General features: G+C 37.9%; 1 long non-coding RNA gene across 1 annotated transcript; it reads right to left on the bottom strand.

Annotated features, from left to right (window-relative positions):
- Positions 1-3,512: 3,512 nt before the first annotated feature.
- LOC104663288 lies at positions 3,513-14,289 on the bottom strand. Its single transcript, XR_748121.2, has 3 exons — positions 14,186-14,289; positions 10,304-10,359; positions 3,513-4,199 (listed from the first exon to the last, which is right to left on the bottom strand). It is a non-coding gene; the product is annotated as an uncharacterized LOC104663288 (long non-coding RNA).
- Positions 14,290-15,520: the final 1,231 nt, after the last annotated feature.

Here is a 15,520-nt window from a genome sequence, read left to right as displayed (position 1 = left end):
GGGTAGGCTATTAATTGTTGCCTCAATTTCAGAGCCTGCTATTGGTCTATTCAGGGATTCAACTTCTTCCTGGTTTAGCCTTGGGAGAGTGTAAGTGTCCAGGAAATTATCCATTTCTTCTAGATTTTCTAGTTGATTTGCGTAGAGGCGTTTATAGTATTCTCTGATGGTAGTTTGTATTTCTGTGGGGTCAGTGGTGATATCCCCTTTATCATTTTTTATTGCATCTATTTGATTCCTCTCTCTTTTTTTCTTTATTAGCCTTGCTAGCGGTCTGTCAATTTTGTTGATCTTTTCAAAAAACCAACTCCTGGATTCATTGATGTTTTGGAGGGTTTTTTGTGTCTCTATCTCCTTCAGTTCTGCTCTGATCTTAGTTATTTCTTGCCTTCTGCTAGCTTTTGAATGTGATTGCTCTTGCCTCTCTAGTTCTTTTAATTGTGATGTTAGAGTGTCAATTTTAGATCTTTCCTGCTTTCTCTTGTGGGCATTTAGTGCTATAAATTTCCCTCTACACACTGCTTTAAATGTGTCCCAGAGATTCTGGTATGTTGTATCTTTGTTCTCATTGGTTTCAAAGAACATCTTTATTTCCGCTTTCATTTCGTTATATACCCAGTAGTCATTCAGGAGCAGGTTGTTCAGTTTCCATGTAGTTGAGCGGTTTTGATTGAGTTTCTTAGTCCTGAGTTCTAGTTTGATTGCACTGTGGTCTGAGAGACAGTTTGTTATAATTTCTGTTCTTTTACATTTGCTGAGGAGTACTTTACTTCCAATTATGTGGTCAATTTTGGAATAAGTGCGATGTGGTGCTGAGAAGAATGTATATTCTGTTGATTTGGGGTGGAGAGTTCTATAGATGTCTATTAGGTCCGCTTGGTGCAGAGATGAGTTCAATTCCTGGATATCCTTGTTAACTTTCTGTCTCGTTGATCTGTCTAATGTTGACAGCGGAGTGTTGAAGTCCCCCATTATTATTGTATGGGAGTCTAAGTCTCTTTGTAAGTCTCTAAGGACTTGCTTTATGAATCTGGGTGCTCCTGTATTGGGTGCATATATATTTAGGAGAGTTAGCTCTTCCTGTTGAATTGATCCCTTTACCATTATGTAATGGCCTTCTTTGTCTCTTTTGATCTTTGATGGTTTAAAGTCTGTTTTATCAGAGACTAGGATTGCAACCCCTGCTTTTTTTTGTTCTCCATTTGCTTGGTAGATCTTCCTCCATCCCTTTATTTTGAGCCTATGTATGTCTCTGCATGTGAGATGGGTCTCCTGAATACAGCAGACTGATGGGTCTTGACTCTTTATCCAGTTTGCCAGTCTGTGTCTTTTAATTGGAGCATTTAGTCCATTAACATTTAAGGTTAATATTGTTATGTGTGAACTTGATCCTGCCATTATGATATTAACTGGTTATTTTGCTCGTTAGTTGATGCAGTTTCTTCCTAGCCTCGATGGTCTTTACATTTTGCCAAGTTTTTGCGATGGCTGGTACCGGTTGTTCCTTTCCATGTTTAGGGCTTCCTTCAGGGTCTCTTGTAAGGCAGGCCTGGTGGTGACAAAATCTCTAAGCATTTGCTTATCTGTAAAGGATTTTATTTCTCCTTCACTTATGAAACTTAGTTTGGCTGGATATGAAATTCTGGGTTGAAAATTCTTTTCTTTAAGAACGTTGAATATTGGCCCCCACTCTCTTCTGGCTTGTAGAGTTTCTGCCGAGAGATCTGCTGTTAGTCTGATGGGCTTCCCTTTGTGGGTGACCCGACCTTTCTCTCTGGCTGCCCTTAAGATTTTTTCCTTCATTTCAACTTTGGTGAATCTGACAATTATGTGTCTTGGAGTTGCTCTTCTGGAGGAGTATCTTTGTGGCGTTCTCTGTATTTCCTGAATTTGAATGTTGGCCTGCCCTACTAGGTTGGGGAAGTTCTCCTGGATGATATCCTGAAGAGTGTTTTCCAACTTGGTTCCATTTTCCCCCTCACTTTCAGGCACCCCAATCAGACGTAGATTTGGTCTTTTTACGTAATCCCATACTTCTTGCAGGCTTTGCTCATTTCTTTTTCTTCTTTTTTCTTTTGGTTTCTCTTCTCGCTTCATTTCATTCATTTGATCTTCAATCGCTGATACTCTTTCTTCCAGTTGATCGAGTCGGTTACTGAAGCTTGTGCATTTGTCACGTATTTCTCGTGTCATGGTTTTCATCTCTGTCATTTCGTTTATAATCTTCTCTGCATTAATGAGTCTAGCTGTCAATTCTTCCACTCTTTTTTCAAGATTTTTAGTTTCTTTGCGCTGGGTACGTAATTCCTCCTTTAGCTCTGATAAGTTTGATGGACTGAAGCCTTCTTCTCTCCTCTCGTCCAAGTCATTCTCTGACCAGCTTTGATCCGTTGCTGGCGATGGGCTGCGCTCCTTTGCAGGGGGAGATGCGCTCTTATTTTTTGAATTTCCAGCTTTTCTGCCCTGCTTCTTCCCCATCTTTGTGGTTTTATCTGTCTCTGGTCTTTGATGGTGGTGACGTACTGATGGGGTTTTGGTATAGGTGTCCTTCCTGTTTGATAGTTTTCCTTCTGACAGTCAGAAGGACTCTCTGTTGGTCTGTTGGAGATTGCTTGAGGTCCACTCCAGACCCTGTTTGCCTGGGTATCAGCAGCAGAGGTTGCCGAAGATAGAATATTGCTGAACAGCGAGTGTACCTGTCTGATTCTTCCTTTGGAAGTGTCCTCTCAGGGGTGTACTCCACCCTGTGAGGTGTGGGGTGTCAGACTGCCCCTAGTGGGGGATTTCTCCCAGCTAGGCTACTCAGGGGTCAGGGACACACCTGAGCAGGCAGTCTGTCCGTTCTCAGATCTCAACCTCCGCGTTGGGAGATCCACGGCTCTCCCCAAAGCTGTCAGACAGAGTCGTTCGCGTCTGCACCAGCTCCCGCTACTTCCCCTGTTGGTCTTCAGCTGTGCGCTGTCCCCAGAGGTGGAGACTACAGAGACAGGCAGGCTTCCTTGAGCTGCTGTGAGCTCCACCCAGTTCGAGCTTCCCAGCGGCTTTGTTTACCTACTTAAGCCTCAGCAATGGCGGGCGCCCTTCCCCCAGCCTCGCTGCTGCCTTGCGGATAGATCGCGGCAGACTGCTGTGTTAGCAGTGAGGGAGGCTTCGTGGGCGTGGGACCCTCCCGGCCAGGTGTGGGATATATTCTCCTGGAATGCCTGTATGCTTACAGCGCAGTATTGGGGTGGGAGTTACCCGATTTTCCAGGTGTTGTGTGTCTCAGTTCCCCTGGCTAGGAAAACGGATCCCCTTCCCCCTTGCGCTTCCAGGTGAGGCGATGCCTCGCCCTGCTTCAGCTCTCGCTGGTCAGGCTGCAGCAGCTGACCAGCACCGATTGTCCGGCACTCCCTAGTGAGATGACCCCAGTACCTCAGTTGAAAATGCAGAAATCACCGGTCTTCTGTGTCGCTCGCGCTGGGAGTTGGAGACTGGAGTTGTTCCTATTCGGCCATCTTGCTCCGCCCCCCTAAATTATTTCTTTGAAAGAGTAACTTTGTTGTCTTCCTAGTTAAGATTCTCACTAAACTTTCATCTCCTTGAATAGGCCATAATTTCACTGACTAATGGGGTCTCTGTACCATATACAGTGCCTCAAATATTGATACAGAAGTAAATCTGTCCTGTGCCTAGACACAACTGCACACATTAACTATGCAGAAAATGTGCTGAAAGGATGTTCAAAATTATAAGTAACCTCTTAAGACATTTGCACTTGGTTAGGGAAGACCTAGGGATTTTATTAAGATTTAATTCATAAATAGCCAATGACAAATTTTTCCTGTCACGTGCTACAAGTGTACTACAGAGCTGCTGATTTCCTTATGCAAATTCTCCTCCACCGGGGCCCTCTCCCAGCTCCTGAGCTGGTAGAGACTTTTCTCTGTGGGGGCATTGAAGTTTCCCATGACCAGCTACAAGCAACTTTTACCCTTTCTTCACCATCCTCTCTCACACTTGGCCTTCCTCAAATTCAAGGAGCTCAACAAGAAGAAAGCAAAATTTCGAGGATAGGACTGCAGGCCCAGAATAAGCCAGCAGCTCTACTGGTTTGACTTTTGTGTCTTGATTAATATTAGTGCAGATACAATTGATGAAGTGTTTGAATAGTCTTTGGGAGATAGACTGGTATAGGAATTCAGCCTCTTTGTCCCCTCCTGTCATGAAAAAAAAAAAAAAAAAGAAAAGAAAATCTGAGTTTCTACCAATTTATGTTTCTTTTTTGTGACCAACACCATCTGTAAACCAAAAATATGCATTCCAAGGAAAATAACAAAATTGCAAGTTAAAACAATGCAGTACTAATGTGAAGGCACACTATTAACAGCGTAAATTAAAATTCAAACAGCCCACAACAAATCCAAAAAAGCAAGTAATAACTATGCCACTATAAAGGCTATTGTCAAAAACAATCATTCTGATATCAGAGCATGAAAGAGAAAAGGCAAGAACTCAATACCTGACAGTCTGTGGTGTTAGACGGAAAGGGAAACAATTTTACAATCTTCATTAGCATGATCTTTAATTAATTGGGAAATTTCTTAATTCAAAAAATATTCTCTTGGCCAACAAAAAGGCCAGATAAATAGAGTATCACCAAACTCATCCAATATTTAGTAACATAGCCACTGCGTATAGTAAGGAGTTTCTTTTACAAGATGCCTACTTGTAGATATAATATTTAACTTAGTGTAAGATTTTTCTTGCTGTAGTAGACTTTCTTGTTACATATTTCTAATTTGGGCTTATTTTATACTCTTCACCTATTTTCAAAAACAAGCCTTTATTTTCCAAGAAAATCAGCTTCCAAAATAATGCATCATATTTAATAATAAATGTAAATTCTGGTGAGCTTAAAATATAAACTGTGCATTTCTTGTCTTTTCTACACACAGCATATGTCTTCTTACACAAATTTTGTTCATTTTTACCATACTAGCATGATCAAAGCAAATATATGCTATCTGCTTTTAAATGCACTAAAAGTTAAATTGTTTCTGCATTATTACAACATTGTATTTCCACATGGGAATGCTTGGGAGAGTGACGACACAGAGAGTTAGTTGGACCCTATAAAACACAACAAACACACTGTGGAAGGCAGGCAGTTCTGACACTACAGAAAGAGAAGACAGTGTGAAGGGATTCCATGCACAAGTGGAATACCCAACACTGCAAACATGCTACTGCTTCATAGCCTAGAAATCTGGGCATTATCAACCCTAAATTCTATTTTCAGCCATAGAACAACTAAGAGATAAAGAAGTACTGGTTAGTTGGCTAAATGTGAAATGAGGACATTGGGAAGGCTGGATGTATTTTGGTATATGTTCATCAATCCCTAGACAGCCTGATTCAAGGGAGGGTAGATTATGGTAGATATATGATATATTTTTCAAGGGGATTTATTTGCCTTTTCACTTCTTACATAAAAACCAATTTTGAGATGGCTCACTTTTATTCTTATTTTCCTCTGTTTTGCTTCCCATACTATTTTGCAAAATCTTTCACCTTACTGATCTTATGTTGCTGATATATGGAAAGAAATTTTCTTTCTGATAATCTTGCCACGTGGGTTTTGCTCTGAAGCCAGATTTTAGGTTCCTACCCACACTCCAGATGAATTCAGGACAGCCTGAGATGAGTTAAAGTAGCCTGTTTAATGCTTTGGTTTTCACACTTCAGTAAGCAGCCCAGCCTCTTTGCTTCCTCTCACAAAACCATCTTTGCAGAAACTGAAGTAGAGAACTATCTGGTGAAGCTTCCCATGATTCAAAAGTTGTTCCATTGACTACTTTTTGAATCTCCTAATTTTCTGTAATTAGGCTCTTTTTGAAGGAAATAAATTCCCCTTTTATTAAATCTTAACTCCCAATATTATATCAAAATGTTTACTTCTAAGCTCCCCATGAAATATGTGTAAATGTTCAAGGTCATATAAACATTATCAAAATTATTTTCTGCAAAACAACTAGTTGATTGGACAAAAATTTTAAATGCTGTTCTTTCTCTGTCTCCCACAGTAACATTCTTCACAGTGTTTAATACTCTATCAGTTGGAAGTTGAAGCATTCTGGAATTCAGTGTAAGTGCTTGAAGAGTCTTCAGAAAAAATAATAGAAATACATTTCAATTGTTATGATTTCCTAGAATACATCTTTCCTCCCCTGAGGGCTTAATGACTGCTGAAACTTTTTCCCTGACTTTAAAACATCCATTGACAGCATTCCTAATGTTCCCTAATCAGCTTTAATTTCTTAGAGATTTTAGTTGATAAGAGTTACTGTATTTGGCAAAGATAAAAAAGAGTCAATTAAGAGGTATTTTTTCTTCCTTTCTTTCATTGGATCTTAAAAATATAAGGCATCGAGAGTGATAATGTACTAAATTCCAATAGCTTTTGATATTCACCCATCAAATTGTTCATCAGAGAGAAATACTAAAAAGAAAAGAATAAAAAGTCTAGGCTAGCGGAGGCCCTGAACACCCTTTGCCATGGCATTTGCTCTAGGAATCCTAGGACGTTCCTGTCTTTCTGTGTAAGTGGCTAAAACAGATGAAACTGTGTCTATTTCACCTGAGAAAAAAACCTTCAAATGAGACTGTTTGCCCCAGAAAGAGTGAACAACTGGGGATCTGAAACACAATGTCCTACCCATAGGCAGCCATTCCTTGCACTACTCAGCTGCTCTGGCCATTTCTGAACAATGTGTCATGGAAATACATGTAACTGATCTTAATGGCCAATGAGCAATATGCCATTCTCCTGCTTGAAGAAGTTAAGGGGACCCAATAAATTCATTTATGATGTGTTTCTGTCCAGATGAAAACCAAGATGTCATAACACAGTGGATCAATATTATTTGGAAAAATTTTCTCAAATAACTAAAGTTGGCTAAGCTATATCTGATTTCAGATGATCTTAGGCAGATTTCCAAGAGAAAAAAAAAAAAATCAAGTAGTATCTGCTTCAGAGCCAAAGAGCTACTGCTGCTGGACTGTATCAAAGATGCCATGTTTGAATTCTGTATCTGCCATTAATTTGCTCAGCAAATACTTACTGAAAGCCTACTACCTTCCAGGCATTGTAGTTAGCACAGGCTAAATGACAGTGAATAAAACAGTGATTGTCCTGTCCTGTGGGCTTCAGAGTCTACTAAAAGGGCCAGATAAACCGATAGGCAATTAAAATACAGGATGATTAAAAACTGTAGACTACGGAAACTCCTGAAAAAAATACAGTAACAGTTTCTGCTGCTGTAACAAATTGCCACATAGAACAACACAAATTTTTGCATCTCAATCTGAGACAAAAAAAAAAAAAAAAAAAAAAGAAAAAACACAAATTTGTTAGATTAGAGTTCTGAAGGTCAAAAGTCATAAGTCCCACTGGGCTAAAATCAAGTTTCAGTAGGACTGTGTTCCTGCTGGAGTCTCTAGGGGAGAATCTGTCCATTTCCTTGTCTTTTCCAGCTTCTTTCTAGAGGCCACTTGCATTCCTTAACTTGTGGTCCCTTCCTGTCTTCAAAGCCATCAACGGCCAGTGGAATTTTCTCTGACACTGACCCTCCTGTCTCCCTATTTCACCCATAAGGACCCCTGTGATTACACTGGGCCCACCTAGATAGTCCAGAATTGTCCCCATCTCAGGGTCACCTGATTCACAACGTCAATTCCATATACAACCTTAATTCTTCCTGGCCATGTAACCTAACATATTCACAGGTTCCAGGAATTAGGATGTAGACATCTTTGAGGGCTATTATTCTACCTAGACTGGGGGTTGGAAAGACAAAAAGTGAGGACAAACTTCTCAGAGGAATTGAAATGTAAAATAAAGCTTGAAGGATAAGCAGAGTTTAGGTAGATAAAGGGAGAATGTAGCAGTGTAAGAGTGGGTTGCTCCTTTCTGACTGTAGAAACAGCATGTGTGAGGCCCTAGGAGTAAAAGAGACCATGGCCCATAGGAAGACATAAGAAAAATAATCAAGAATGGCTGGAGCAGAGATTATGAGGATAAGAAGATGGTGACAAAAGAAAAACCCAAATGATTAAGCACTTATGCAAGACCTTAGAAAAAAATAGTAACAGTTTAGGAGTATGTTATCAGAATCTCAACAGGTAGAGAATAGCATGAAGGTGCAGAGAGGAGATAAAGAGTGCTTGACAGTTTTGAGCAACATGGATAGGTCAACAGAAGGGAGGCATTGCTACCCTAAATTTGGAGGGGCAGTGGAGGGAGGGAGGCAGTAAATAAAACAGAAAAGGGAAACTTCGTCATAGAAGCCTTAAGTAGAGGTACACAGACAATGCTTGGCAACCCTGCCTGGAGTTGCCACAGCAACCTGATACCCTGCTTTCAAAATGAATGAATTACAATTCTGATGAATGTTCAAAGGAGAGTGCAGAATGCGAATAGAGACACATAGAAGCCCCAAACTTAAGAAACTTTTAAGCTGAGATCTGGAACATAACTAAGACATCACTACATGAGCAGGGAGAATCTTTGAGGCAGAGAAATAACAGTCACAGAGAACCACTGGTAGCAAGGAGCATGCTCTGTTCCAGAAGTCAAAAGTCTCTGCACCTTGAGAGAAAGGAGAGAAAAGAGTCCTGCAAGTTAAGCCTAGTGCAAGGCAGGTGTGGGGCGGGGGCCAGGTGTTCATAGAGCTCTGTCAGATCTGTTAGGGATTTGAAACTTTGTCCTGAGACCAGTGAGATGTTACTCATAGGTTAACCAAAAGAACATCAAGATCAAATTATCCCTTTAGAAAGATCATTTGGCAGCAGTGTGGAGAACGTACTGAAGAGGGTAAAAAATAATGTGCCTACAAGACAGCACAGAGGCTTCCTTGGAGAGAAATGCCCCTATACATCACAAAAAGAGCAATGGCAACTGGAAGGAAAAACTACAGTTGGTTTGTCTTCCAGAGAAGGGAAATAATTCACCCCTAAAAAGATGACTCTTTTTTTTTTAAGACAAAAATATCTTAATGGTGTATGCTGTTTCCTTTGGTTGAGAAAAGTCAGGTCCCTGGGCAGGGCTGCATGGGTAGTATGAGATAAAAAAAAAAAAAAAAACAGTGCTGAACTGTTACTCTGTTTTATTATTAAAAGGAGAAGAATTTGACTTTGCTACAGGCAACCTAAGAGAGGGACCCAGTATTGAGAAGAAAGGGGAGTTGCAAGGAAGAGCTAGGAAAAAATGCAGGAGGGCTTCTGGCATGCATGTACCTGGAGGCTGGAGCCAACAAGTACACCCAGAGAGGAAAAACTCCTTACGGGTGGGGGCGGGGGGGGGTTGACAAATTACTTGGAACATATCTGTACCTGACGTTAACGCTGAAGTGTTTTCTGATCCCTAACTACTTTCTGCAACTCACAAATCCATAATAAAATATTGCCACTCATATGAACCCCAGTTTATGGTTCTTTGCTTGAGTGAAATGAGAGGGGTAGCACTGTGCACTGGGCCAGTCCAGGCAGGGAGCACCCACAGAACAAATGGTGGTAGCTTGGAGTGAGTGTCAGTACATAGGTGCACTTGCACAGAAGCTTGTGCATGCCAGAAAATCCACAGATAATGGGGAGGATTCAGGGCTTCCCACAGTAGAGTTCAAGGCATTTAATTTAGTTATTAAAGTTATGGATGACCATAGGAAATTTGCAGATATGAAAGGAGGAAGCATATTTATTGTATTGTTTATATTTGAGGTTAAAGCCTATGTTGTACTGCTTGATGGTTATTACTATTTAATCTTCACTCTGATCCAAGCAAAGTCTTGACAATCATTTTCATAAGTTTCTATCAGGGCTTTTTTTGCAGACACAACAAATAGCTTACTGAATAAAGAAATATTCTAAAGTTCCAGATGTTGTATAAGATACAAAAATGAAATCTAAATATTCTTTTCATCAGAAATATTCAGCTGTCAAAAATGCGTTAATGTGCTACAAAAAGGCATGCTGTGATATCATTCCTGTTGCATTTCTTGTGATTCCTGGCTAAAATGGTGAAAAAAAATCTGAAAAAAATGTCTGAACTTTGTTTACTAAGTTTGTCACAAAAATGGCAATTGGAATGAATACAACTGAGAAATAAGCCTCATAACATGTGGTTTTTATTAAAATACCAAAACACGGAAAACTTTTAACAAAACTCTTCTAATACTGAGGACTTGTACGAGCTTTTTTTTTTTTTTTTTTTTTTTTTAACTTCTAGCTCACTTGAATTTACAGAAGAATGCTTTTGCAGACTCACCTATCATGATGAGGACATTACAAGGTCAGCTGTTATCCAAGACATTTTGTGATCATCTGCAAGAAATACACAAATATAAAAGCAAAATGAAATTCAGAATGCTTTGTATGAAAGCATTTTAATAAGCCTATGTTGTCAAAATTATCCAGATAAATCACAGCAAAAGCTTTCAATTTGTGTTTATCTAGATAATTGCAAGAAAAGTAGAATTTCTCTTTCTTCCCTCCACTGGGGTAGGTATGACTTGCTATGAAGTTCATACTCATAAAAAATGTCAGCTCTTACATTCATTATGTTTTCTGTTCACTTGTGACTATTTGAGAACGTTTACACTCAGTATTAAGCTCAAAGTCAAAGAAATGTAAATCAATATGCCTAAATCGGTAATGAATGAATGTTTCCATAAGAAAGCAGGCTTCCTCGACATCAGTTCTACAAAAGCACAAATAAATTATTTTACAAGGTAATACCGTGTCAGCCATTGTCATTCACATCAGTCCTATCTGAAGCAGGCTCAGGATGGGTCATCAGCTGCTGACTGTTAAGCTGACTGAGCATGTCCCAGTATATTCCATGTGCCCACACATTCATGGAGAAAGGAAAGACAGGAAACACTGAGTAGCAGGTGCCTTTGTTCTATACATTTAAATTCCTATTTTGCTCTTTTAGCAAGAACATATTCTGTTATAATATTTATGACATCAAAACCTCTATTTCTATTATTTTCTAATTATTAACAGACCAAAGGAAGTGTTAGCATTAAAGAGATTGTTTTCCAGGAAACTCATTTCCTGTCACATTGTTGAGACTTGATTTTTCTTAATTCTCATGTTTTATCAATCTAGTTAAAAGAAGGTTAAAAGGATCTACTTTTCATTCTTTTGCAAATTCCTTTTGGAATTCTTGCAAAAAAACTATTTTACACAGTTACCGCTTTAAGAAGAAGGGAAAATTTGATCAAAATTTAACCAATTTACTTTAGCTATTATAAACAGCTAAAAGGTGTTTAGCACAGCTGAGGTGGTTAAACATCAGGCTAGGCACCAGCAACTCATTATCTCATTAATTCTTAAAAGAACTCAAAGCAGCTATGTAGCATTATCTACAGAGCTATGGTTCTTAAACTTTAACGTACATCAGAATCAACTAGAGAGAGCTTGTTAAAACCCTTGTTGCACCCCACTCTACAGTTTCTGATTTTTCAGTAAGTCTAGGGTAAGGCCTAATAATTTGCATCTTGAAGGCTTTCACAGGCAATGCTGGTGTTATTGGCATCGCTATGAAAGCCACTATCTTAAATCAGGTTTCAGAAAACCATGGCCCAAAGGCCAAATCCATTCCACTGAGTTTTTCTTGTTGGCAAGCTAAGATTGGGTTTTACTTTTAAATAATGGAAAGCATTTCACACAATAAGTTGTAACACATAAATATTATGTGAAAGTCAAAATTTGGTATCCATAAATAAGATTTTATTGAAATACAGCATGCTTATTCATTTATTGCCTATTGCTGCTTTCACACACAAAGGCAGAGTTGAGAGTTACTAAAGAGACAGCACAGCCCAAAAAGACTAACATATTTACTATATTTACTATACAGCATTTCACAGAAAAAAAAAAAAAAAGTCAACTCCTGTCATAGATGGAAGCAAGATCTAAGATACTATAATTTTAAGTGGTACTGTTGAGGTTCATATTCACATCAAATTTTAAAACCCATATTCTTTACCCTTTCCCTAAGATGACACAATTCACTATTTCTTTTTTAAAGCAGCTTTGTTGAAGTATATTTTACCAACGATAAACTGCATAGATTTAAAATATACAACCTGGTTAGTTTTTCTTTTGCCATCTTAACCATTTTTTAGAATTTTATTTTATAAAATTTACTATTTCTCAAATAGTTTGCTTGAGTTGGTGATGTTAACAATCTCTTTCATTCTTTCATTAGTTTAGCAATTGTTTTCTTTCAAAAAAAATCTTTTTTCATTCTTACCAAACTCCATCTTCCTTCTCCACTGTGCTACCACTCTTGTTCTGTTAACATTATGTCTCTTCTTTATCCAAATGAGTATCTGCATTGAAAGAAGCTATTTGATTCACCTGAGATTAATCTGGATTTGGTGAATCTGTTGCCCAGAAAATTAGTTCATAGATTCAACTGCATACTTAGGACAAACAGAAGAGGATACATTTCATAAAAGATCTCTCAGGTTATTTCTGTATTTCAGAGTAATAACTTCTGATGGGAAAAACAGAAAGCCTTCTAAAGTTCAGCTTGGATTATGTAGGAATAAAAAAATGAAGTAATAACGATGACCTCATAGGTTCAGGCAAGAGAGGCTGACTGATGCGGTTAAGTTCTCTGCAGGCAGACCGGGGCAATGTATTTCACAGGGATATCATCATCCATTAGAACAAGGATAGTGTAAGCAATCAAAGCTCCTCAACTCTCACCCAGCCTGTCAGCACCAAGCTGTTCAAACTGGCATCATTCAGCTCGAGAGAGAAAGTTCTTCTGCCTTTTTCTACTGTACTATTACAGGTTTCTTTGTTTTGAGCGTGGGTGGGAAGGGAAGAAATTCAAAGCATTGTTTAATGTACATAAACAAAGATTTGGGAAAAACTTAACGTATACCTGTAGAAAATATTTCAAAATTTTAGTTAAAAAATCTGTATGCCTAAAGTATACTACTGTTTGGCATGATCAAATTTCTTCACTTTCTGTCAAAATGTGACCAGCTCTGCTATAAATTCCATTATTGTAAATAAAACATTTTATCTACAGATAATTAAAATGAGATGAAATTGGGCAAGACAATCTATAAGTAAACAGACATTTGAACTTGTTTATATTTCTATTAACTAGTAAAGACTTAATAATAGAAATGGAGAATTTCTCTTTGCCAACTAAGTCATTCAAGGTCTTAATGAATTTCAAATAAAAACCTCACAGTTTAAGTCTAATTATATCACTTTCAGTTTCAAGCATAGTAATTATTAGCTCTTTTCTTAATTAATATTTTCAAGATTGCTACACTAATTATCTACAGATTTTTAAGGTGTTATTTAAGAATATAAGTCCAGAAGAAACGATGTATCCCCACTGGTATTTAGGCTAGTTGCCAACTTGTCTCCCTTCTGATAATGTTGGCTTTGAACCAGGAATGGAGAAAAGAACAACTGACATTTGGAAAACAAAACTTCCAATTCCACCAATATTTTCAGTGATATTTACAAAAATACAGAAATAGTAACTAATTTTTAAAATATAGCATATCTAGTTAGCATACTGTAATTCATAAATTCTACTTGTTAAAATAAAATTTACCAAAAATCATGGTTTTTTACCAACTAAGGATTATTACTAGCACTTTTAAAAATAGCACATGCTCGTTCCTCTTAATATCCAGTAATCATTATTGTTGAAACATAAACATAAATGGCGAAATGTTGATGGTTGTTTAAGCCAGGGAATGCATACGTGGAGGTTTATTGTACTTCCTACTTTGGGTTATGTTTGGAAAGTTTCATAATAAAAAGTTTTTTCTAAAGAAAAATACATAAACATAAGAGCTCATGTTTCTATACTGATGGAGCTATTAAAGAGATTCCAATAATTTTAAGTTCAATAAATCTTTAGAAGACCTAACTAGTGACATAGCTCAAGCATTTACTTCTGAAGTTCTTATTCTGAAAATGTTAATAAAAGAATTATTGAGGTTCAAGCCCAGAGTACAGTTAGGCAAGTTAAAATAGAGTTTAGACAAACATGTCATAATTTTTGAAAAACTGAAAGCTCTGATTCAATGCTAGTCTGTTTTGGATAAGTCATAATACTAAAGAAGATTGAAACCTAATGAGAGAGAGAAAAAGAAATTACCTGGCCAAATTTTACTGCTGCACTAACAGCTTCCTTTTAAAAGTCTTCTAACCCTTGCCGCTGTTTTCCATTGTGAATGTTCTCTCTTAAAGAGGTGCGCTGTAAAAGTAAATATGAAGGCTCCATCTGAGCTATACAGTGAGACTATGCCTACCCTGTTAAAATAAGCCCTGGGAATTTTCAGAAGGGTTAGAGCTTTAATGTATTTTACCTGTGCTAAATTTGCTGCAAGTTCCCAGTTATCAAAATTATAAATAGGCCACCAAACCTGTGTCAGCAAATGTTTTATACTTCCTTACCACACCAAACTTAACCAGCCAACTATCAAAATTGATTAATTTGAGGAATAGGTAATAGAGCTGTCAGTGAGCAATAAAATGACCAGGATGTAACAATGCTAACTGGGGAGAGGAAAACCAAAGAGTCTAAATATTGCTCAACTTGGTACATTAGCAATTGGTGGTGATAAATGCGTAGAGCCAAGAGAATGTTTCTTAAATGACAATAACACTAAGGCTATAATGCTTTAAAAGACTGAAAATCGCATCATTTACAGGTAAATCAACTGTTCATCAGAGCCATATTTTGTTTTCCAACATACAAAATGTTTCTCTAATATGGTACTAAATTTTTCAAAGGACTCTACAGATTAGGAGATAAAATTCGTCAAAGCAAACAAAGGGGATATATGAAAGAGACAGAGGAGAGACAGGGTCGATGAACATTAATGAGAAGAATCCTGGAGAAAGGGCAAAATCCTAATCCATGATGTATTTTGTAAAGAAGCTGACTTGTAACTGACTTTTTGCCTTCCCTCTGATCCTTCACCAAAGCATCTTCATCATGTACCCCAAAAGTCTTCTCTGGATTCATGGACCTACCAGCAGTGAAGGGACTAAGAATCAGTGATTACACAAGCCTACAAGTAGGCACATAAAAAGGTAGCTGTATATTATTTTCCATTTAATCAAACGTGTGAAGGTTCACATTTTTATTGTCGGTTCCTTATTTGGGAAAAAACGGTGAGCATAAAGAAAAATTTTAAAAATATACTTCTAAATGTATATGAACATACATTTGAGGGTTTAAGATACATGGATCATGATGTACATCAAAACATACAGCCTTAAATACAATAAAAAATTAATAAAAATGGAGAAACATGTTTAAAAGTACCTCAGAATGGTGTTTCCCTTAGAGAACTCCTACCCTTGAAGGGAAGAGAAGCGGGGGTAGATGGGTTGATGTGATGTAACCTGATCATCACCCTTCTCTGGAAGACCCTTCCCTCCGCAAACTTCTAATCACTTTTTCCTATGAGAAAGAAGGAAATTT

The sequence above is a fragment of the Rhinopithecus roxellana genome, chromosome 3 (assembly GCF_007565055.1).
Source record: "Rhinopithecus roxellana isolate Shanxi Qingling chromosome 3, ASM756505v1, whole genome shotgun sequence".
NCBI classification, from domain to species: domain Eukaryota; kingdom Metazoa; phylum Chordata; class Mammalia; order Primates; family Cercopithecidae; genus Rhinopithecus; species Rhinopithecus roxellana.
This window is presented reverse-complemented; position numbering and strand designations above follow the sequence as displayed.